The sequence below is a fragment of the Lepisma saccharinum genome, chromosome 6, assembly GCF_977018435.1.
Source record: "Lepisma saccharinum chromosome 6, izLepSacc3.1, whole genome shotgun sequence".
NCBI lineage: Eukaryota > Metazoa > Arthropoda > Insecta > Zygentoma > Lepismatidae > Lepisma > Lepisma saccharinum.
In genome coordinates this window covers 11095364-11122788 of record NC_139234.1, presented here as the reverse complement: position 1 = coordinate 11122788, position 27425 = coordinate 11095364, and positions in this window count along the sequence as shown.

Genomic DNA, 27425 nt, shown 5'->3' with positions numbered 1-27425 from the left:
TGAATACATATTTAATGTGCTTCAAAAGTATGGTATACGTGGACATTTATTGTCAGCATTTAAAAGCCTTTATAGTAACGCAACATCCAAAATACAAATAAATGGATTTATGACAAGAGAACTTCCTATTCACAAGGGAGTAAGACAAGGTGACCCATTATCGATGATAGCTTTCTATATTTCATTGAGACCCCTCCTCTCTGCATTAGAAAAGCAAGTACAAGGCATCACCATACAATTTACCTACAAATATTAAGGTGTTGGCCTATGCTGATGACGTCAATGTATTAATAAATACGCAGTCTGATATTGCTGCAACGTCTAAAGTATTACAGGAATTTGGTTCCCTTTGAGGGCTCACAGTAAATCAGAATAAATTATGCATTTAAACCTGGATATAACTTACCCTCAGAGCGGAGAATTTCATGTTGTTCCAACGATAAAAATATTTGGAATACTTTTCACGCACTCCCTTCAACGAATGATCCAGTTAAGCTATGACAGAGTGATAAATGGTGTTAAAGCAGTTCTACAAATGAATAAATTTCACATACTTAGTATACAGTCAAGAGTGACGTTTGTACAGATGAATGCTCTCTCCAAGGTGTGGTATGTAGCAAAAATCCTCCCGTTGCAGCAACTGGATATTAATAAGCTCAAGAGTGCTGTGAACTGGTTTGTCTGGAACGGTCAAATCTTGCGTGTAAATCACGCAACGCTTTGCTTACCCTATGCAGAAGGGGGAATGAACCTTGTAAACGTGGAATATAAAAGTCAGGCTCTACATATTCAAGCTGATGTAACGACACTGATTCAACACCCTAACAGCCTCACTAGTAAAGTTCTGAGACACGCCTTGGACAACATTCAATTGGAGTCCCCCATTGATGTTACAAGATTTCCGGACAGATTATATGGTATTTTAAGAATACTATAGTGGACATCATTTACGCTTTAATACAATCTCCTATCCTTCCAACGCAAGAGACGACGAAAATATATAGAAGAATGTGTGCACTATCACAAAAACAGTGTAAAATTGTAGATTCGAATCCAAGAGTCAATTGGCGAGAAGTATGGAATAATATACAGGCACGCCACCTTACGTTAAGAGTCAGATCATCGTGGTATATAATTGTACACCAAATATTCATTACTTGAGTTAAACTTTATGATATAAAATTAGTAAATACTCCAATGTGTGCTACATGTAATGTACAAATTAATTTAGTGCATAAGCTTAGTGAATGACAAAGAATCCAAAAATCATGGATATATATAAAAAACTTGTTCGAGTACAATTTGTCGTACATCAGAACGTAACATTTCAGTAGATATTATTTTGTATCCTTCCTTTACATATTATCCAAGAACAAAACGTCACAGTGTACAATGGATCTTAGGCCAATATGCTCTTTTTATCCATATATAGGCAACAAGATTTTCACACCCAATTTATCAATCACCTGCACCAGGAATACCAAATGATCCCTCGTTGTAAAAGATATATGTTATATGCATATTTCCTAAATGTAATGTTCACTTTATAATGACCTGAAATGTATAACATGCACAATAATATGTAATAGTTTCAACGAAATGTAAATAATAAAAAAAAGTGGTTAGATAAAAAATGGCGCAGTGGTAGCGTCGTCACCTTGTACTCAAGGGGTCCCGGGTTCGATTCCCGGTCGAGGCACATAGTGGTTCGGATCCCACTTTAAACTGTAGGTACAGTCCCGATTAGCCTTACTGTGCATAAAGTGGACTTAAAACGCCAACTCAATCCAACTCAACGCTACTCCTGGCGCGAAACAACCAACTGATTCTGGAAGTGTCCCTTTCTTCCGAGAGATGGCAGCACAATGCACACAGCAATAACGCGTTCTGGTGTCGGCAGGATTGAATTGTTGCAAATAAACTAAATTCGTGCTTTTTGAGATGTTTGTATTAATTGCTCTAATGCATCGTAAAATTATTTTTCGGGGGGGGGGAGATGAGATAAGACAGTGGTTTGGATTCCACGCGAAATTATAGATTCTCTGCTAACTAGCATCGTAGGCATAAGTAGGCTTTAATGTTATTACTTATTTTTTGTGGAAATTTGTTTGGGCAAATTAATCTGTGTAAAGAATTTAGCTGATTGGAGATCTGTTACATTTTGTGGGGTGTCGTATAGGCTTTGGGAGGGAGTGATGATGTCTAGGAGCTTGAAACGTTTTCCATCCTCGATTTTGTGCTTACTGTGCAAGGTACAGTATTTTTGAATTTACTTTTACATGACAGTTGATGTTTGCGTTGAGCGAGTTTACCAGTTGTCATTGGTTTGTTTGATCTATTTCACAAATCTATTTCACACTGTTTAGTATAGAAACGCATTGACATTTTTCGCTCAAATGCAATACCAGGTACCTAGCAGTTATGAAAATTAGAGAACAAATTTTAAGGAATTTGGCGTGGTCAAAACATTAGTAGGGACCTTGATATTTGAAAAACACAAACTTGCCATGCTGCAAATGTACCCTTTGCTATTTGTTCAGCTCAACACTCACGACTCACTGTTATGGGTTCGAGAGTTCTTGGAACAGAGGAGTGTAAAGACCTGCATTGTCCTGCCATCTACTGATTAAAAAATAACTAACTCATCAATTGTGAACTCAGAAATCCATAATTATTATTCTCAATACCTGAAGCAAGGAAATAAATTCCGACGATACGTTCTAACTGTTATCTTGCAGGGTGTAAAATGAATGTGCATAATTTTAAATTTCAACTAAATTTTATCAACCAGCAACTCATTTATCATGTTCTCATTTATTCCTCATCTAAGCAAAGTCAAATATCATTTATAAAGGGTCGAGAATGCTTACCCAATTTGATGGAAGATACAGTGATATCCACTAGTATTGCTCGGCAAATTATCAAATATCGCCAATTGCAATTCTGAAACATTTTGATATCGTGAGATTTGTAACTGAAATGAAGCAAACTAAAGTATTCACAAGACAAAATGTCAATATTGTGGTTCATAAATAATTCATTCTCGATCGACAGTAAACATATTAAAGACGTTCTCTCTTGAGAGAAGTTGTAAGACAAGTGCGATATTTTAATATTAATGCCAAGCGATAAGCTACAGTTATGTAGATTGTCACTATAGGTTGCGAATATAACAAATTGCCCTATCGATCGACATAAAGATTCAAAAGATTTTGAAATGTTTGTTTCACATTTGCATTTTTCATTGTTACTATTCGACCTTGACTTTTCACTTCTTACATCCATCACTATGGTGAGGACAAACAATATATGTATAACCGGAACAGGTGAAGAGAGATACAACAACAACTTATGCATGTCTTACTTACGATTCGAAGCTAGCACACACGGTTCGTCCCTTTTTAAAGGAAAAGTGAGAAATAAACACAACAGAAAATTGGCCCATGTAGCACACGTTGTTGGCCCAACCTTGGGAGATTGTCAGCACTGTCGGGAAATGGTTGGTTGGGAGATAGATGGCAAGTGGGACATCTCCAACTGTTGGCACAACAGTTTCGTGCTACATGGGGGGGGGTCAACTCCAGAAGCTACCCCACAGCGGGCAAAAGGGTTACATCCGCAATAAATTACACTGTCCACATACCAGATACCGGCCTTGTCCCCGCATATATCGACTTTAGAACTCACCCAGCCTCAACTAGATGGGTACCTGGGGGCTAAAAGCGGCTGGAGCGTGGTGCTGATCACATCACCTACACCTTGACCGAAATCGATGTAATGTGTAGGGCTCTACCCCCTCATCCCCCTCTATATCCATCATGGCATGGTGCAAAGTGCACCAGGAACTTTACCTTTTTTACCATACCAGCCACCAGAAGTGTCAAGATACACTTTCCAATCTCTAAATTCACAGTTTGTCTAGCAACATTTATCAACACTTGGTAATGTTGTTTGTGTTAATCTTGCACCTCCTCCAAAATTTCTGGTCTTCTCGATGGTGCAGTGGTCGTCGCGTTGTAATCAAGGGGTCCCTGATTCGATATCCTGGGGGACGCACATATTGGTTCGGATTCCACATTAAACTGTAGGTCCAGTCCCCATTAGCCTTTCTCTGCATAAAGTGCACTCTAAAACAAACTCAAACCCAAATTTATTTTAAGTTGGCGCTACTGTACATAGGTATACTAATATCAAAGAATCACTTGTTGTGTCTAATAATAATAAAATAATATAAGTAGATACAAATAAAAGTCTACTTTCTTGAACAGAAAAAACAACATTGTATTAAGTTTATGAAAATTCACATTGTTAGAGCTTTCTCGCTAAGAAGTAGAGGCAGGCATTTACACATAAAAACACGCACATATCTTCATGACTTTAAAATTATATGTACAGGTGACCGCATATCTAATACAAATTAACGATCACTATTATTCATATCTTCTGTATTTTACATCTTTTCAAAGGTGGAGAATTGACCAAAAGCTGGTCTTCTGCGTGGCTAGTTCAATTCTGAGCGTCACATTGCATAATATAAAGAGAACGAACATGAAGACTGTAACATAGGCGTAACTTTGCGGGGGCGAGGAGGGCACTTGCCTCCCAAAAAGTTTCAGGTTTGTTAAAACTTACAAGTTCGAGGACGTGAGGAGCGAAGTAATAAAGAGTAATCTTTGTGATTTCGCAAACGTCACAGTTATTTAGCAAATAATCCTGGAAGCTGTGTTCATTGGATGGAAAACTTTTTGAGTCTCCTCCCCCAAACTTAAGCCCCCAGTTTGATTCTAACCCCTCAAAATTAGGCTCAGTTTGATTCTGCCCCCTCAAAATTAGGCCCAGTTTGATTCTGCCTCCTCAAAATTAGGCCCAGTTTTATTCTGCCCCCTCAAAATTAGGCCCAGTTTTATTCTGCCCCCTCAAAATTAGGCCCAGTTTTATTCTGCCCCCTCAAAATTAGGCCCAGTTTTATTCTGCCCCTCAAAATTAGGCCAAGTTTTATTCTGCCCCTCAAAATTAGGCCCAGTTTTATTCTGTCCCCTCAAAATTAGGCGCAGTTTTATTCTGCCCCCTCAAAATTAGGCCCAGTTTTATTCTGCTCCCTCAAAATTAGGCCCAGTTTTATTCTGCCAATCAAAATTAGGCCGTTTTATTCTGCCCCCTCAAAATTAGGCCCAGTTTGATTCTGCCCTCTCAAAATTAGGCCGTTGTATTCTGCCCCCCCTCAAAATTAGGCCAAGTTTGATTCTGCCCTCTTAAAATTAGGCCCAGTTTGATTCTGCACCCTCAAAATTAGGCCCAGTTTGATTCTGCCTTCTCAAAATTAGGCCGTTTTATTCTGCCCCCTCAAAATTAGGCCGTTTTATTCTGCCCCCCTCAAAATTAAGCCCAGTTTTATTCTGTCCCCTCAAAATTTGGCCCAGTTTGATTCTGCCCCCTCAAAATTAGGTCCCAAGTTACGCCCATGACTGTACATATCTCAGGTGAGTTTATAACGCATGCAGGAGTAGTACAGAAGAAATTTGGTAAGGCACTTCTCTCATATAACATACATATTTTATCCACATTAGGCGTTCTAGTGGTGCGTATAATTCTTCAGTGTACCATGTAGTACCTTAAGTCAAAGTGTAGGACACATTACACATTCACAGTAAATTTTCTTTGAAATCTTAGAAAATGACGCGAACTTTACATATTTTCAGTTCAGTAATGTATTTTTATGAATACTAGAGTGCAAAATTCTCAAAATTATAAGTAAAAATAGTACTATCTTTGTTTCCAGTAGATGCAGGAGTTCTTGAAGGGAAATGTTAGCCGCCTGAAGACAAAATCAGTAATGTTCAGGTTTTTCCGACAGCAAGTTTTCTCCAACTGTACACACCGTATCCCCCCTTGAAATGATTGTTTTTTTGCATCTCTCGATTGAAACTTGTCACTTCCACAAAATGATAGCGTCGCAAAATAAATATGTTTAATAAACAGGAAATTCGAAATTTTGCAACTGTTCAGGATAACGTAACGATAATCCGGAAATCGTTTCCCGAACACACAGAACCCAAAATGTATCCATTGGCGCAAGTGTGTTGACTCCAGTAACACTTTATTTAAAGTACATGAACTGCTAATGATGTACAAGACACGCAGAAATGCCTCAAAGCTGATTTTTATCGTCTGCTATCCAATGTAATGCAACTAAAATGCTTTAGTTGAGAAGATTAGATACGATCATTTGAAAAAGAAATGGTGTGAATTTGTACACCAACCTTGATTTGATGGATTTCAAGTTGTGTGTGAAGTCGTTATCTAGGCAGGATTCTTCAATCAACCTGGTGCCGACGTTTCTGGATCTCTCTCTCTCTCTCACAAACACACACCTAATTTCCAGCACGCCAGTTTATGTGAAACATTTTCTCTAGATCCCACTGATTTTCTGTTTCTCATCCCGAATGTCGTAATTTCGTACTGTAAATTATGTGATGCTGAAAATGTACGGCATTTGTGATTTTTTTCCAAATCCTCCAGAACACCTAACATTAGACTAAGTGCCGGACATATCCAGGAAAAAAGAAGACCTCGTGCAACCCTATCGATCACGTTCCAAAATTGATAAAATTATTTTCTCCTTTCTTTTTCCAAAGCAAATTTTAAAATCACACTTTTACTCAAATGAATTTGCTTCTTAGAAAGCTTGCCCCGTAAAACTTCACTACAGAATACCACAAAGGACAACACTGTTCCTATTGTAACAATATAGAACGCAGATTGGATCTGACTTAGAGAAATGGAAATGTCCTTCTTACTTCCACTTCCACTTGATTCAGAAAACAGAAGCCTAGTGTTGACTTCTCTTATAACATCTTTCGGCCACTTGTCGAAGAGTCCAGTCTCTTTGGCTCTATCGATCAGCTCATTGACACGAGGAAGATAAGGTGATTTCTTCCTTGCGACAAATGACAGTAGTTTGGTACCTACGTTCTCTTGTGCAATGTACGCATGGGCGTCCGGAAGGGGGGGGCAAGGGGGGGCCGTGGCCCCCCCCTGGAAAATGAAAGTCAACCAAAAATGATGTATTTCACACATATAATTTCATTTTTAGCCACAATAATATGTGTTAATTATTGCATGAACATCATAAATTCAAATTTAAGCAATGTTTTTGTTAGAGAACAACACTTTTTGGAGAAAATGTGCCTTGTTTGGCCCCCCCCTGGAAAAAATACCTTCCTTGCCCCTCCCTGGAAAAAATCCTGCGGACGTCCATGAATGTACGTCGTTGCCTTGTAATCAAGGGGTCTCGGGTTCGATACCCGGTGGAGGTACATAGTGGTTCGGATCCCACTTTAAACTGTAGGTCCAGTCCCGATTAGCCTTACTGTGCATAAAGTGGACTTAAAACACCAAATCAAACCAAACCAAAAATCTTGTGCAATGTGGTATTGCGAAGTTTTAGATGTGTTGTAATTTGCGACAGAACTCATAACCAAAAGACATAATTTGTCAGTACTCAGCACATCATCAACACCATAATCTCCTCTGGGAATTGGTACGAATGTCTGGAAAATGTACTTCCAGTAAGGGTTGGATGTTCCTTTGAATAACTCCCTCAGAATGGGCATTCCAACCACTTTCATTTGTAATTCAGCTACTTCCTTGAAAGAATTTATCTCAGGGAGTAGTGGGGTTTGTGGTAGGGACAGGACCGGAAAGGAAGAGCTCCCCTCCAGCAGATTTGCTATACTTAAAACAGGCTCAACATGGCCATATGAGCTTTTTGCTCTAGTGTGGAACCCCGTCTAATCCAAGATTTTTGTAAAAATACCCTCGGGAATTTTTCAGAAAAGAAGAGCTCCCTCAGATTGATTTGTCTATACTTACAAAAATTGCATCAGCCAGATTTTTGTCCATAAATTTGTCAATTTTTGGCCACACCAGAAATTAAGCAAAAACCCATACATATACACACTGGTTTAAGTTTAATTGGATGCAATATGCAGAGCCTCTCTAGAATTGCTCCATGCATGTTTCTCCTCTGTGTCAGTGTGTATAATTCCCGAGACGGTAGTATTGATTTTTGGTTTGCATGTTTCTCCTCAGCGCCAGTACTTACAGAAATTCCCGAGTATTGCATCAGCCAGTATTGTGAGAGTGGCTGAGGGGAGCAGATGTGTTGATACAGTGCTTCTTATACTTACTGGTTTAAATATTTATATTGAACAATATAAAATCTGATATTTGTTGTAATCCACTCATATTTAGAGTCAAGCTTATATTTGTCCTATAGAGATTAGATTTAAAACCCAGGAAATTTTATATAAATACCAAAGCCAAAAATATTAACACACATACACACATACACACCTACACACATATACACACACACACACACACACAGCTGAACCCAACTGATCCAGCATAGAATTTTGATTTGAATCCCAGGAAATTGTATATAATAAACAACAGCAAAAATGCCGAATCAAAAATATTGTGACCAATGCAATAAAAATATATTTAGCTCTAATTGGGCCAGACACCAAAAGATTTGTAACCCAGACAAATGCAGAACTCCCACAAAAATTTGCCCCAAATGCAATAAAAAATACAGCATGCAATACTTCACATATACACATAAAAATACTTGCTCTGCACAATCGTCAACACAACCATCCGCATCTGGTCTGAAAAGAAAGCAAGAAGCACCTCTTAATGCCAGAGCAGCAAAGCAGCCACGCTATGAACCTATCCATAGCAGTTTTAATGCCCAACTTAGGGATTATCGGTTTGTATCAGAGCCAAGATGTGGCATTGAGAATTTTTTGAACAGTGTAAATTCTGATCTGCAGGCAATTCTTAATGCACAAAATGGCTCTTATAAGCTCACCCTCAAATTGTTTACACAATATAAGAAGCCAAATGGTACAAAATTTACACAGCCCCACATAACAGAAACTGTACCTGTATATTCAAATGCAAATTCGGACAAAATAATAAGCAGTTTGATGGATCAACTGAATATCAAACACTCTGAATTTGCGGCAAAAGAGTCCGGATGGAGCCTATGCGGTTCATCACACAAGTTATATGTTAATATTTCTGAATTCAGCCCATTACAAGGATCTACATATGTGCTATTACCTGCCAATATCAAAAACAAAAGAGCCGTGGTCAATATAAAAAATAATGACCAGAAATGCTTTTTGTGGTGTATATTAGCTGCTTTGTATCCAGTTTCAAGGCATCCTGATAGAATAACTTATTACAAACAACATGAACATGATTTTGATGATGCAATGGAGGGTTTGGAATATCCAATGTCTGTTCAGAATATTGATAAATTTGAAAAAAGGGCCAAGCATATCAATGGCAAACAATTATCTATTAATGTATTTACTTGTTCCACTGGCCGTGGCAATTGCTTGATAGATCCTCTCAGAATCAGTACATTTGATGATGATTCTGCTGTTCCGATTGATCTGCTCTTAATTGAAGGGGATGGCACATATCATTACACTCTGATACACAGTCTTGAAGCTTTAGTGAGAACACAACTAGACAAATCCAATACAATATTTAAGTTGTGCAGAAGATGTTTAAGTGTATTTGATGGTAGAAAAATGGTGAATGGGGTTCGGGAAGAGAATGTAGAAATTGCCAAAAACAAGTTAATTGAGCATCTGAAATACTGTGGGAACCATAAACCTGTTCATATGGTGATGCCCAATCCAAGTGAAAATTGCAAATTCAAAAAGTTTGAAGCCTTGTTGGAACACCCTGCATATATTGTCTGTGATTTTGAATCGAACCTCAAATCTCTTGCATTCTGCAATCCAGATCCTGAAGAATCTTCAACTACACCATACCAGCTACATGAACCTTCCAGTTTTTGTTATATAGTTATACGGGATGGTGTAGCTAGTGAGCCACACTTATACATGGGACCAAATGCCATCAAAATATTTAAACATAGAATAGAAAATGAGTTCCGTGACATAGCATCTAACATCTTATTAAAATCAAAGCCTATGTTGCCTTTAACAGAGGAACAGATTGAAGATTTCAACAATGCAGAAAAATGCCCGGTATGTGATTCTGAATTTTCAGATGCAAATATCAAGGTACATCACCATTCTCATACAGATGGTCGATATAAACAGGCCCTGTGTAATAGCTGTAATATTCAGATCAAGAGATCAAGATGTATCCCCGTATTTTGCCATGGAGCATCCAATTATGATTTCCATCATTTGATCAGGTACGAAGGGTTTGACAAGCAGAATTTAAATATTTTAGCTGAAAATGATGAGAAATATATATCTATTAGCAAGATAATTAAAGTTAATGGTGTTCCTATTCACATAAGATTTCTTGATTCTTACAGATTTTTATCTGCTAGCCTGGCTACACTGGCAAATCAATTACCTGATGAACAATTCAAAATCACAAGTGCCTTGTTTCCAAATCAGGACCTGAAATTAATTAGGCGGAAGGGTGTATATCCATATGACTATGTTACAGATTTTTCTAAATTTGATGAGTGTTCCCTGCCACCACAACAAGAGTTTTACAGCAAAATCAGAGGATCTGGAATCACTGATGAAGATTATCACCATGCCAAGTTGATGTGGAACAAATTAAAATGCAAGACATTTGGTGATTATCACAAGGCATATTTGAAACTTGATGTGACTCTCTTAGCTGATACACTGCAGGCATTCAGAAAATCTTCCATGCAAAATTATAAACTGGATCCAGTGTATTTTTTCAGTGCTCCGGGCCTAGCATGGGCCGCAATGTTTTTGAACACTAAAATGCAATCGGATCTGATCCAGGATCAAGATATGTATCTGTTTATGGAGAAATGTATAAGAGGAGGGATGGTGCAATGTTCTCAGAGATATGCCAGAGCAAATAACAAATATATGCCCGATTATGATCCAACACGGCCATCAAATTTTATAGTGTATGTAGATGCAAACAGCCTCTATGGTCATGCCATGATGCAAAAACTGCCATATGCAGGGCTTGAATGGGTCGAAGATTTCAATATTGAAGATCTTCAGGATTTTGATGACAGTGACTATGGCCTGTTCTTAGAGGTTGATCTGACAATTCCTGATGATTTGCACAATAAATTTTCTGATCTGCCCCCAATTCCCGAGGTTCAGTGCTCACCTGGCTCTAAACAGAAGAAGCTCATGATGACACTGGAGCCAAAACAAGGCTATGTCATATATTACAAAAACCTCCAGTTCCTGATGAAACATGGTGTTCAAGTGACCAAAGTTGGAAAAGTTTTGAGGTTCAGGCACTCAGAATGGTTGAAACCATACATTGATACAAATACAGAGCTTCGAACATCTGCAAGGAGCCAATTTGATAAGAGCTTGTTTAAATTGATGGTCAATTCTGTGTATGGCAAAACTATTGAAAATGTCAGAAAACATACCGATGTTAAAATAATTACTGACCCCAGCCTGAGCAAAAAATTGGTTGCAAAGCCCAATTTCAATTATAGAAGAATTTATGATGAGCACATGGCACTTTTCAACATGAAGAAAACAAAAATTAAGTTTGATAAGCCTATTTATGTAGGGGCTGTGATATTGGAATCGTCCAAATTACATATGTTAACATTGTATTATGATGTGTTGAAACCTTTTTATGGTGATCGTGTAAAATTGATGTACATGGACACGGATAGTTTTATTCTTGATATTCAAACAGAAGATGTTTATCAAGATATGTCCCAGCCTGAATTGTTTCAATACTTTGATACCAGTGAACATACAAAGATTCAACCCCACAACAAAAAGGTGCCTGGCAAGTTAAAAGATGAGACACTTGGTGATGTTATTGTGGAATTTGCTGGGTTAAGTGCCAAGGTGTACAGTTTTAAAACATGTAGTGCTGTTGTCAAAAAAGCCAAGGGCATTGGCAGAGTGACTGTTGACAAAGATCTTGTATTTGAAGATTATAAAAATTGCCTCAAATCCCAGAATTTAATCAAAACATCAGAAAATAGAATTCAGAGTGAGGATCACTTATTGACTAGCAATATTGTAAGAAAAGTGGCTCTGGACCCACATGATGATAAGAGATGCACTTTATCATGTGGCATACATACTTTACCTTGGGGGCATTGTGATTTGAAAAATGGGAATCAATGCCCAATTACAGAGCATGATTTGAAATAAATAAACATGCCTATGAACTTATTTGGGTTCAAAAAACAGGCTATTATGGACCTGCCAACACCACAACCCTCTCCTGATATAATATCTAAACTGAGTGGCTTGTTAATTATTCATCTGAACAGCATACTTACAGATGTTGATGATGAAACGGGTAAAACATTGTACATATTTAACAATAATTTAAATCATTACCAATTACCTGTAGGTGGGCAATTGCAATTTATTACAACCCCTGAGGGTGATGTCAAGATTTCAATAGGGAGAAATATTTATAGAATTAAGCACTCAAACATGATTTCTGGCACTGTATATACTGTTTCTGCTGGTGACTGCTTATATATTGAGGTCCCTGGATCATATGACAAGCTTATACCCTTTTTTATAGAATAAAGAATCAGATACTCTATAATAAATAACCACTAAAACAAAAATGCCTAATGATATATTTGGCCATACAAGACATGAAGATCACAGTGATGAGATTCTAATGCTTGATGTCAGAGTGAAAAAATTAAGAAGTGATTTACAAGCTTTACAAACCACACTCAATGCCAGTCTTCAATTAGAAATTACAAATTTGCAATCACAATGCATGGACCCTCTTCTTAAAATTGACTCAGAACTCAAAGTGCTGCTTCAGAAATATACTGATCTGGCAACATTAGATAATTTTCAAAGTTTGGAAGAAGCTGTAGCAGCTCTTCAAGCCAAATTTAAGACTCAGGCCACCAATTCTGAGCAATTGAAACAACAATTGGAAGAGCAGATAAATAATGTCCAGGCACAGCTCCAAACAATTGTCAAAAGCATAAAATCACAAGAAGATTTTGATCTAGTGATTTCCACTCTAAAAAAACAGATTCAATCACTCCAAATACCTAATCCGGATCCTCTGAACAATGCCATAGCCGAGGTTAAAGAAAAAATTGAGACACTAGAAAATTTTATGAACAATTTGCCATCTTCTGATGCTTTGAATGCAATAACTCGGAGTGTTGCAAACATCAAGCTGCAACTTGAAACATATGAAGATTTTGGAAAAATTCAAAGTACCATAACCCATCTTGAAGGTACAATAGCAGCAGTGCAAAGTGATTTGACAAATGTACAAGAATCCCGCCTGCCCGGTATTGTGGATACCCTTGTCAGTGTCCAGCAACAAATCACAAAGCTTGAAAACCTCAACACTGAATCTGAGCTTTCACATTTTCATCACTTGATCGATGATATCCAAACAAAACTTGAAATTTTACAACAATCCACACCCACTCAGGCAGATATAGCCCTGCTCCAAAATGCTATGCAAAATGTGGCTGATGCATCTGAATTAAACAATGTAAAATTGGCACTTGAATCTGCAGAATACTGTTTCAAATCTGCCTACATCACAGGAACTTAAAAATATTAAGAGAGCAGTGAATCGCATATTGAAATCAGAAGATATCAAGAATATCCAAGCAGAGATCAAACAACTCACTCAGACAGTGGCAACTCTTCCAAACAATCAACATATTAATGAACTGCATGCCCTGTTTGAGGATATCAGAAGACAGGTCCATGATCTTACTGCTCAAAATTCAAAATTGCCAGTTGTTGAAAATTTGCAACAAATTGTAGCTAATATCAAGCAACAGCTAGGAACCATGGAATCCAATCAAGCAAATGCTCTGTCTGTTTTTGCCACCCAGCTTCAAGAGATTGTGCAACAATACAAGAAACTTATTGTGGACATAAAAATCAAGCCAGGCCATGATGATGTTGTTAGGACCATCAATGAGCACCTTGAATCTGTAACAAGCAGATTGCTCACAGCAGAAAAGGAAATAACAGGCATAATCGAGAATCCAAAACATACAGTAATTCTTGAATTGTACAGCATCCCCAACAAAGAATATGATTCACCATTTACACCAGGTGGCAAAATATATATGCTGTCCCCTGCACAATTTTATTACCAGTTTTTTGTTGGGGGCACATTGAGACCAATCAAGATCAAATATTGGCATCAGCCACAGGTACACCACTACCCCACCTTATCAATAACAAATGCTGACAACAAAGTAAAAATCACCAGTGTAGAATTAGAGGATTTTACAGATCCCAATACATTAGAAACAGCCTATTCTGAAGATGATGGCTCTCTGGAATTTAAAATACAAATAGGGGACAAATTATATTTAGAAAATCCTGTAGTATCAGCTGCTGAACACCCCATAGTTGCAATATTCTTGTTTACATATTATGTCTAGACAAATTATTGTTGATGAATTACACAGACAAGCCAGACATAATTTTAAGAGACTGCCAGTAGTCACAAAAGGCATAGATGATTTATGGCAAAGCGACTTGATTGAGTTGTCAAGTGGACAGTTGAAAAACTTAGACAAAATCAACAAGGGCTACAAGTATCTACTCACTGTGATAGACACATTTTCAAAATTTGCATGGGCTCTGCCATTTAAATCCAAGATTGGAAAATGTGTTACAGAAGCCTTCAGGACAATCATCAATCAGAGTGGAAGATCACCGCGCTATTTGCTAACAGATAATGGCAAAGAATTTTATAATTCTGTGTTCCAACAATTTATTAAAAGCCAGGCAATAAAACATTACTCGAGTTACAGTGACCTCAAAGCCTCAATTGTAGAGAGATTCAACAGAACCTTAAAAAATCTTATGTATAAACAATTTACACTTCAAGGTAATTATAAATGGATTAATATTCTTCCAGAACTTCTACATAAATATAACAACTCGGTCCATTCCACAATCAACATGAAACCCTCTGAAGTAACTTCATCTGATGAGCAAAAATTGATCAGCACTGTTTATTATCCTAGATACCAGCCAACAACAAGAAAGGCCAAATACAGGGTGGGGGATCAAGTAAGAATCAGCAAATATAAGCACTTATTCAAAAGAGGTTTTAGAAGAAACTGGAGCACTGAATTATTTACAGTGGTTCAAGTTAAACCCGGGACCCTTAACACATATATAATAAAAGATCACCGAGGAGAAATTCTCAAAGGCAGGTTCTATGAACAAGAGCTCAGCAAAACTATACAGCCTGACACATATCTCATAGAAAAAATCATCCGCAGAAAAGGCAACAAGTTATTTGTCAAATGGCTGGGTCATCCGGAAAACAGCTGGATCGATGCAAACAAAATAATAATATGAGCACCTGGGATGTTATAAAAAGGCTGCCAGAACCTGAACAGCAGAATAAGAGAAATGGCAACTTGCTGCCTGATAATATTAGGTGTCTTATTGTTGGGCCATCTGCTTGTGGTAAAACTACACTATTAATTGATAATTTTTTATTGGCACCCAACTGGTTAGACTGGAAAAACAGGCACTTGTATGTTTTCTCTAAGAGCTTGGAACAATTAAAATATCAGCAGCTGATGAAGCTATATGATGGATTGGATATTGCCACTTTTGAACCAGATGTTAAGCCACTTGATGAATGTCTCGATAATTCTGTTGTTGTGTTTGATGACATTATACTGGATAATCAAAACAAGGTTAGAAATTTCTTTACACAGGGCCGGCACAAAAATATTGATTGCTTCTACCTGGCACAGACTTTTTCTAAAATACCGAAGCAGCTGATCTGAGACAACAGCAATTTTATATGTGTGTTTCATCAAGATCATACCAACCTCAAACACATACACGATGAATATGTAGGTGGGGACTTGAGCTACAATGATTTTTCCAAGTTTTGCAGCAGGTGCTGGAACCAGGACAGTTATGGGTTTGTCACAATTGATATGACAAGAACACCCAATAGTGGCAAATATAGAAATAAAATCAACAATTTTCTAGACATTGAAATATAAATAAATAAACATGAAAAGGCCAATAATTGATGATCTTAAGTTAAGAGATTATCTTGTAAAAAGATTTAAGGGATGGAAATCAGAGAACCGGGGAATTTATGAAAAACACAAACAAGCAGAACAGCCTGTAATTGATGCTATTAGTGAATTAGGTAAAAATATCAAAACTGTTACAGAGCAAATTCAAAATTTGATCACAGAGCTTGTACCTGTATCTGCAAGGAACATATTAGATTATCCTATCACCCCACTTTCCAGTATTCATACACCTAGTCCTGTTGCTCCTAGAAGAATTGAAGCTACTCAGGATCCTATTGAATTGGGTCTTCTTGCTCAAAAATATTTAACCACACCTAAAGACAATAAAGATGAGGTGTTTGGCTTATATGCTGACACAGAGCTTGATGGTAGCATCATACATAGAATTGGCAATTTCAGAGTAACATTTATGGGAGATGATCTGATTGTTTATTCAGAATCTCGTCTCGGAGAAAAAGGTGCTTTTGTTAAGTACCCCGGAACACCTGGGTTGTGGGAACTGATGACTAGGAAAAGGCCTGGCAGCTATACAGATCAAGATTATGAGCATTACAAAGAAATATTAATAAAATCAGATGCTCTATACCAGAACAATGATCCCACACAAAAAAGAGTCAAGTCTAGCAGTGGGGCAAAATACAATAATTTAATCAAGCCCATATGGTCACAGATCAAGACTGGCAGTGGAATCAAACAATACAACACCCTGCCCAAAGAATTTGTGTGGGTTGATGATGTCAGGAAGCTTGTAGACAGGTTATTGGTGATAGCTGGGGAGGAAAATGCTGGCAACCACAATTTTTACAATGAAAAGGTTGGAATTATGGACATGATCAGCACCAAATTGTCTAATTTTATAGTGAATGACACTAAGGGGATTGGATATCTCATAAAAATTATTAATACTCTACCACCTAAATTTTGGAATATTTCTGAGGTTCGGGGCCTGGTTAATGACATTATAAACAAGCTGCCATTTGAACTACACATTCCAGGCTATCAGTATTGTGGTCCCGGTACAAAATTGGACCATAGATTAAACAGAGGTGATCCTGGTGTAAATCCTCTAGATGCTGCTTGTAGAGACCATGACATAGCATACAACACACATTCTGATCTTGACAAGAGACATGTTGCAGACAAAAAATTAGAAGAGGCTGCATTTGGTAGATTTGTAAGCAAAGATGCATCTTTGAGTGAAAAAATAGCAGCATTGGGGACCACCATAGCTATGAGCACCAAACAAAAACTGGGGTGGGGGTTGTGAATATGTATATAATAAACCTACAATGAAGGCCAAGGGTGTTATGTATCAAATACCTTATGCAGGTCTTCAATCTCTTAAAACTATTGATAGTCTTTTAACCAAAAAGCAGCGCAAGAAAAAAAGCTCTTGTCTTGCAAAGGGCCATGGTATGAAATTGTTGCTTAGTACCCCCCAATTAAAAAAATTACAGCAATCAAGAAAAAAATCACATGTGGGGGGTTTCATATTTACTATCCCTGCCATCTTAGCTGCTCTCGGGGCTGTTGGGAGCTTGGCTGGAGGATCAGCTGCCATAGCAAAAACAGTGATAGATGCCAAAAAAAATAGGACGGAATTAGATGAGCAGAGGCGCCATAACCTGGCCATGGAGAAAAAAGGCAAAGGTGTTAAGAGAGCCATGAATAAGTTTAAAAAAACAAGAGCCGCTTACAAACCAAGATATTGAAGCTTTAATCAAGCCACTGGGCATCAAAAATTTTAGAGGTGTGTACATGTCTGATTCTTTGCCAGAACAACCACTCAACAAAGAGTGTGGCATTGTTAATTTGGATAAGTACAAAAATCAGGGCACTCACTGGATCTGTTATCTTAAATATTTAAACAATGAGGCATTTGTGTTTGATTCATTTGGAGGTGTTCCACCTGAAAATTTAATAAAATATCTAAAATCACCTAATCTTTATTACAATAATGCCCGTGTTCAAAACTTCAAAGATGTTAATTGTGGACATTTGTGTTTATCTGTTCTTAGATATATGTCTCAAATAAATAAACCATCAATTGAAGATTTTCAAAAAGCCTTGTGGTATTTAAAACATCATGGGGGTATTCCATCTCACCAGCCAAAATTCAATATTGAAACTCAAATTGCATGATGACATAGTGTATCCCAAAACAATAGCTCTCAGAGCATTTTACGGCATGTACTTGATCCCTAATATTACACACCACAACAATACAATTGCAGTAGGGGATCAAAAAATTGTCATCACTCCAGGGCAATATAATCTGTCCACTCTAAATGCTCAATTACCCAGAGGTATAGTGTTAAGTCAAAATTCTGTCACTCACAGAGTAGAGATTGTATCTGCTACAGAAACAGTGGATCTGGGTACTATAGGAGAGCTGTTAGGCTTTGAGAACAACACAAAACTTGAACCAGCCATCAAACACACTGCTATTAATACACCTAAATTCTTAGCCATAGAGACTCTGAATATTCACTGTAATGTGGCTGAGGGTATGATCACCAAATCAAATGGCATAGGCACTCACAAACAAACTGGCATCATTGCAACATTCAAACCTAATTCCGAATTTATGGAGCCAATCATCTACAATCCATGACCAACATTATATTTTCCTGTGTGCCATAATAGAATAGATTACATTGAATTGATGGTCACTAATGAAAAAGAAGAATTAGTTGATTTTGCTGGAGCCACAACAACTGCTATCATAGAGATTAATATTTAAATAAAAATACATACAATGGAAAATATTGAGAGTTATGAGCTACAATCATTCCCCCCAAACAGGAGGACATTTGCAAATTTAAATCAACCCAACACAGAAATTGAGGTTGATCTTGATGTAGGGGATGGATTTATACACCCCCACAGAGCAGATCTATACATCAAATTTGATGTTGTAAAGCTGGATGGAACAGATTACCCGGCAAATTCAAATATAAGATTGGTGGACAATTTTGTGCCGCATCTGTTCTCTGAAATTGAGATCAGAAAGCATGGCGTTGTTATAAACAGAATAGATTATCCCGGCATTACCTCCACAGCTTTGGCCACATTAAAATTGTCCAAAACCGAGGCTTCTTACTACAAAATTGGTGGATTTGAGGCTGGGGATAAGATATTATCTAAGAACCACACAGTACTGTTCCCCATGCGCCTGTTGCCAGGATTCTTCTCAGATTACAAAGATATTATGTGGAAGGGTGGTTTAAGAATCACATTTAGAAGAGCTGCAAATGATAATAATGCTTTGATGAGGTACAGCACATTAAACCCTACAGGAGAAGCTCTGCCTAATACCCTACCAGATGCAGGCAAATGCATTATTCAGACTATGGAGCTAAGAATCCCGGTTGTTGAATATGAGGCCAGTTATGCTCTTAAATACAAAGCTGATATCCTAAAAAATCCACAGCTTCCTCTGCAATTTTATACATATCAATGTGTACAGAAGCCCGCATCTGGTACTTATTATGAGTTTGATGCTACAAATTCATTCTCCAGCATACAATATGACATGCCTGATTTTGTGGTGGTACTGTTTCAGACTGGGAGACACAACAATCAGGAAAAAAATTCAAGTAGATTTGATAACTGCAACATCAAGAACATTTATCTTAAAAATGGCAGAAATGAGGTCTTTCCTAGAGAAAATTACAATTTAGACATGTCCAAGAATGATTTCCTCTAATTATATGAGGCATTTTCGGCTTTCAAACGTGTCACTACTGGCAATACTGACATGTATTACACACCAGATGAATTCAAGACACAGAGACCCATGTTTGTAATCAACACTTCAAAAAGAAAACAAGTTGTGGTGAATGACAGAACAAACATTAAAATTATCTGTGAATTCCATGAGGCATTACCTGATGACACCATATGTAGTGTTATTCTCATAGGTGAAAAATCATATGTTTATGATGTAAGAAATGAGAGGGTCACAGAGCAATTCTAGAAGATATTATGCTGTTACACAACACACTTTGCTGTCAAGAAGGCCTATGCACTCTGCCAAGTTTGAAATCTTGATTATAGGCCATAAAATTATGTCTACAACACTTCTGCTTGCAGCAAGAAAGCTTTATTACTTACCTAAATTTTATACCACATCTGCCTGTGGCAGGAAAGCTGAAATACAGAAATATATTCTGTAAGTTACAGACTCGGGGCTTATATTATTGCAACAAGACCAAACCTAAAATACAATTCAGTTTGGATGACAATATCCAAGAAGCTAATACTAGGAATTTCCTCAATATGATGGATAGCAAGTAATTTTCCCTGAAAGAGTGCACAGTGTAGATAAGAATTTTCTCTTTGAGTCCCATGATAAATGACATGTAATTTCCCTCGGAAAAAGCATAGTGCAGCTTATGCCAACAGATAAAATCTCCCAGGCATACAGAAAGAAGACAATTACTTTTTGATGATGAATAACTCTGAAAAAACGCAGTGTAGATTATATCTGCTGGCATAAAAGAAATATAATTTTCCCGGGCAAACATAATTAACTGTTGGCCAAAACATAGGATTGATCAAAAGATTAGAAGAACATGCAAGCAGTTAATTATGTTTGCTTGACCTCTCTTCCAGTGTATTGATCAGGGAGTTTTGCCTCATAAAAATATAACAGCAGTTAATATAATTTTATACCCAGACAACAGCTATTAAAGTATAAAATAATAAAATAATTTTGCTCTGTTGTATAACACTTTTTACCAAGTTTTCAGATCTGGGAGTTGTATATCAACTAGCAATAATTATTCTCAAAATCTCACGTATGGAATGCCACACATATTTCAATCTATCAGGACTCGAACCCAAAGCCCCTTGTTTACAAGACATTTTGCCATCAGGGGAGGCTTCACCAGGATTCAAACCCAAAAACCTCCTGATTACAAGGCATGCACCACACTCCACTGGGTCTCAGAACCCAATAAATATCAATTCAAGATTTTGACAGAAACAATAAGATGATAAGAGAACTTGCCATAGTTTTAAGTATAGACAAATCAATCTGAGGGGAGCTCTTCTTTTCTGAAAAATTCCCGAGTGCATTTTTACAAAAATCTTGGATTAGACGGGGTTCCACACTAGAGCAAAAAGCTCATATGGCCATGTTGAGCCTGTTTTAAGTATAGCAAATCTGCTGGAGGGGAGCTCTTCCTTTCCGGTCCTGTCCCTACCACAAACCCCACTACTTCAGGGAAATATCTGGGCGACGTAAGACAACTCACCAACGATCCTTCGTACAGAGACGTCACAATGAGGCTAAAAAATGTGGACAGCACGAATAATGTTTTGAGAGACCAGCCTTGCGGAGGATGGACTGACATTTTTAGAAATATATGCAGGTTGTTGAGGATAACATCCACAACTTTGCAATGATTTGCTTTCTTGGAATGAAAATGTAAAAGGAAGTACGTAAACGCCGTTAGAAGAAACAGTGTTTCCAATGTAGACAGCCACATGCCTGAAACAAACGGTAAATACAAAGACATCCATTTGGGTAAAGGTTGAGATCTTCTAACAACTACCACGTACGTCTCGTGAAACATTATGGATACGAAATCAACAACTCGATGCCTATAGCAGTACATAAGGATAGCCCCGTATCCCAAGTCTGCACGGTCTTGCATAAGGTCTCCTATGACGGAGTCCCAAGAACCATTCGGTAGTTTCCTCCCTGCATGTAGATTTTCGTTATTCAGAATAAACATCAGCGTAAAATTCATGTAATGAATAAGCTCTTCCAACATTCTTTCAGTTTGAGCGTTGAATAAATACATCAACCCCTTCCTCTCATCTGGCTGCATAGGATACGAAGTGCTTGTGCTTTCAAATCTTATTGGTTGACCATTCATGTTGTGTAAAATTTTACTCTTCAAGACATTTTTTATAAACATGCATACTGCGCAAGTATCTTTTTTGTGCAGCACAATTGAAGCATTTTTTACAAGGAAAGAATCTTTATAAGCCAGAAAGTTCTGAGAGGATGACGAATTGATGTGTGTCTGTCCGAAGATAATGACCTTAAACACCCTCATCCTCCAACAATTGTCTAAGAAATTGTTCACGTCTTCCATAAGAGACGACTTTGAAGTATTTGCTACTGATATCACAAAGAGGGATTGGACATTCTGGAAGAGGGAATTCTGATACTTGATCATCATGTTCGTTGCAGAATGCAAGTCATCCGCAAGAACAATTATAGATTTGCTTTGTGCCAATTCCGTAATTCGCTCATCGTCATCTTCAATGTGGTAATTTAGAATCTGCAGTTGGTAGTTGATGTTGACAACAAGAGGCCTAAAGAAACCATTTCCAAGTTCCACCATGATTTCCTTGCATCCCACTGAATTCCTTGTTTCAATAACAAGAAGAACATTACCCTTTATTAAGTTCAAGCACTGCCTGCGAGCGAAAATTTGCGTGACAGAAAAATATGCAATTTTCTTTTCAAACAACGCACCTTTGTTAAGATTAAGAAACATATCCTTAGAAAATGTTGACGTGATAGAAGTAGGAGACACTGCAATGTTTTCACTGCCATTCTGACAAAGACTTAAAATGTAAAAATATTTTGTTAGTATTTTTTTCTACATTTTTAGGAATTATATGATATTCGACTCTTTGCGATTATGTCTATAATACTTCCAAATTTCAGATCAGATATGTCGATAGGGTTATAAACAAAATAGCATACATTTCTTTACTTCGATATACATATCAACGAATTATACCTTATTCTCCTTTAAGCTAGGAACAATTGAGGGGTCTAGTGAGAGAGGGAGCTATGCCACTTTGACAAGAAATGGAAATAAATTGAGTTTTCTAAAGCATTACATTGAGTCATAATTTGTATAACAAAGGGTAATTTTTTTTTCGGAACATATTGTTAGGTAAATTATTCAAAAGGAAAAATATGAATTAGAATATAAATACCATTTATTATGAACATGTATGGTATATTGTTGTAGTATACCCATGTGGAAAAATCAATCTAGCACATCAAATACTTTGAACAAGGCTTAAATACTTTTGCCTGAGGGTAAATCATGTTCACAGGGTTACATATGATCTACATAAAGACAACTTCATATGTCTTCTGGAGGATCTTCACTGTCCATTGTTTCTGTGGATTTTAGTTTTTGGTAAACACCATGAAAAACTGGAGGAATATAAGACATTATTGCCATGAGATCTTTTAACTTGAGGGCTGATATTAAATCTAGCACCGGTTACTGCAACGCAACCTCTGCCACTCCTATTGCAGACACCATCAGTAAGTGGCATAGCTCCTTCTCTCACTCAAAATGCTGATGAAGACGTATTCAAGAACTCAGAAAATCTGCTGCAGAACAAGCGGGAACAATGCCACATGGTTGTAGTTCACATGATAGATGACAGATAGTAGGAGAAGACTGAAAATGGCAAAAAATAAAATTTTCAAGATTTGTGGCATAGCTCCCTCTCTCACTAGACCCCTCAATTGTGTCATTATTTCCAAGAAAATTTTGCTACACCTCAATAAAAATGTGTAGATTTTCATCGCGGCTTTCTACTTCTAGCATGAAGTGCAGAAAAGAATGGCATTGTGCACATACGTGTAAGCATTTATATTCTCCAACTATCCATGGATAACGTAGACTACGTAAAGCTTCACTCCCACTGAGACGCGGCAACAGAACGCAACAGACCAGTTTCCGATGTCTCAGTGGGCGATAACCTTTAAGACAACTTGCAGACTTCTGGCACGGAAATTCCCGCTTCTGTTACGCGAGTTTCCCTGAAGTGGGCGTTAGACCATTTGATTTCAATACAAGCAGACAACAGAAGTTCTGTTGCCGCGATTCCCCGCTTCTCAGTGGGCGTTAAGGTTAATGCTACACTGTGGCAATTTAATCTAAGTAAACATCACAGCGAACACAATAGACTCAACAGAATATGTGTAATTATTAGATACTACGATGGATTGTTCTAATTTTGAATTTGAGAGAAATCGGTCAGTGCATTTCATGATGAAGAACAAAAATATATATATTTTCCCTATTTAGAGAGCGCTACAAATTCTGCGAACCGTATCAAATCAGTCCATAAACTATGAAAGCTTAACAATGAAAACTCTCAGCGTTTAAACCAATGACATACATACCTAGGTATAAATGAGGCAACGAAACATTGATTACCAGTCAGGGGTTCCCAAACTTTTTTTGTTTCACGGCACCCTTAGTGTTTCAAGATTTCTCGCGGCGCCCAAGTCAGAATGTAGACCTATCTAACAGTTGCAACGTTCAGTTACTGTGGTTAGGTTGCTTGCCCTAAGCTGAAAAAATAAACACATAGCCTATTTCAAATTCAGAAACATTTTATATGTAAAAAGCACTTAATAAGAACATATTTGGAACAATCATATCATTTCAGTGAAAATATTGGAACATTTCGCGGCGTCCCTGTTAGCAAGTCACGGCGCACACTTTGGGAACCACTGGATTACCTGATTAAGGATGAGAGCGGGTAAAGTGAAAGCCAAGCATTTTGGTGAAAACGGTCAACTAATTTCCTGGACATTTCGTACAAAATTTAAAACATTTTAGAAATGCAGTTGGTACGTTTGATGTGCACTAATATTCTTCTAAAAATCAAGAATACGATATAATGTTATCGAAAATTGATCTATCTGAAGAATTTTTAATACATTTTGTGAAATTAAAATGTTTACACAGACTGTGTAAACTATATGAAAATTTTATCTAAGCATATAAACGTACACAAAGCCTACAGGTTACTGAATGATCTGTCAATAGTTCAGTATTAAACTCTTCCGTAAAAAAAAAAAGTTTATTCCACCTCTTCTACTCACTTCTTCCACTATTTTTTTATTCATTTATTTGATTTGCTTTGCTTTATTTTACTTCGCTTTTTTGTGCCACTTTTGGCTAATTTGCGAAGATGGGGATGAGTGATGATATGATGAAATTGATGAATGGACACTCACAAATATCCATGTCCAGCCCAGGATTCGAACCCGGGACCCCTGGCGTACTTCTTCCACTATCAATGAACGCGTAAGTGAATAATGTTTTCGGAGAAACATGTAAAAGGGCAATGTTACTGATTAATATAATTATGGATTAAAATTACATACCTATAAAGCTTGAGCGTCCATTTTGTCGCACTGTTCCAATTCCCAGAAACTTCGTTGCTTTTTTTATGTGCAACGAACTTCATCTGCGGGACTGTGTCGTAGTATGTGTAGGAAACGGATCGTTGGCTTCAACTATAGATAGGTGAGATCGCACAGTTGACAAAAATGTGTGTGAACAGTTAGAAACGTTTCTCAAAGTTCGACCACATTTGGTTTCATTGGAACATATACGTTTTAAACTATTCATATATGTTTCGAAAATGATCAAAGAGGCAACCACGTAAACAAAAACCAATTTGATGATTCTCACTCTGTTTTCTATTGTCTTCCTTTGCACCCTTCATATCGCAGTTGCATTACAAGGCCCAGGTGCAGTGATGTCATCCACTTCCTTATGCTGATCATCATCAGCATCTTCCGTGATTGATATCAGTACTTCATAATTTCTTATTAATATATTTATGTAGAGGACACATACAATCTGTTGTTAAAATAATCAAATTGGTCATTTGATATGTTATTTGGTATTCCACTCTCCCTAAAATTCTATAAAGTCAAGTGCTTCATGCAGGTGAACAAGTAACCTTTTAAAATGTAAACTTAAACCATCCTTTGGCACCTTAAGTCTCTGGCACGACACAATGCTGTTTTATTTGAATTCCTCTTCAGACGAATCTCCACGAACAAACTACAAGACTCTTGCAATCGTTGTTCTAGTGAAAAAATCCACGTGTCTGGCAAATAAGTGTCTCCATATCGAATTCTACTTAACCTGCATTCGCGTATAAGTAGCACGTTTACCTTAGGCGAGATAACTGCTTCATGAACATTCGGCAAGAAATTTGCCTGTTTGCATGGGGACAAACAGTTTCCCTACTCGACACGTGGTGAACAAGTTAATTGATGTTTTGTTCTGATAAGTCATGTTCAGCTTGCCTAACAGGTCATGTTGCGTAAATACTTCCTTCATAATTAATGAATATGTATCAAAAGAAATTTAACGTAGTTCCATTTGTTTGCACATACGTAATCATTCTGTTTTCAGGTTTTCAGATTTTCATCCATATGTACTGTCTTTGGATGATAATATAGGGATAATATTTTACTCCTTGGATAATTGGGCTGTCTATTATGTTCGGGTTCGTAAAAATGGGTAGGCTATGGGAGGGAGGTGGGCTGAAGCCCATGGCGTCATGCAAGGAGGGCGCCATTCAACGTTCGAATATGCGAGGGAGAAATTTACATTTAGCAGAAGTAAGGGGAGAAGGAAAACACACAAGGTGTTACCCGCCTCTTGTTCCCATTGAAGATTTTGAAGTGATGAAGTGACCCTTAGAATTCCTTTGGGAGGACACCACCACCACCATTCAATTTGGTACATGACATTCCGTGTTCGACCACGTCACGAAAAGATCTCTATTTTAAATCATTTTCGATTTATGAGTTGATACAAATTTACTAACGTACTGTCTATATAGATATACAAGGTGTCCAAGAAGTCTCTCCCTGATTACAAACTTTATTCATATCCGCTATATGCAAGGTAGAGATGTGAAAGTGGGGCCAAAATGTTGGAAAACTAACCAAGTTTTTTGTTGCAGGTTTGAGTAACGTGGCTGTAGTGTAGCAGTGTCGGTGCCCAGAAAACCGGAAATGTTCACAAATCAGGAAAAAGCTCAGCATATCCTCTGGTATCACGAGACCCGGTCACCAATAACAGTGCAGAGGAACTTTTAAATGTACAGAATTCTTTCGTCTAGAATATCTGCCATCAATAAGTTGGTATTTAAAAAATGGAATTTATCTTCATTCCCAAATCCCGTCAAGTCCAAGAAACATTGTATGGAAAGATGCCACCCGATGCCAAGAGCATTAATTCCGGATTCCTTATCACTGACACTGCTACACTACAGCCACATTACTGAAACCTGCAACAAATAAACTTGGTTAGTTTTCCAACATTTTGGCACCACTTTCACATCTCTACATGGCATATAGCGGATATGAATAAAGTTTGTAATCAGGGAAAGACTTCTGGAACACCCGGTATATATTTTACATTTTGCTTACTTACCCACATTCTCAACTTTTTATTCTTAACCTTCTTTTACTTGTAGGCTTATATTCTGGTAACACGCTGCTGGAATTTTCTGTTTTCCAAAGTAGCGGCGAGAGTACGTT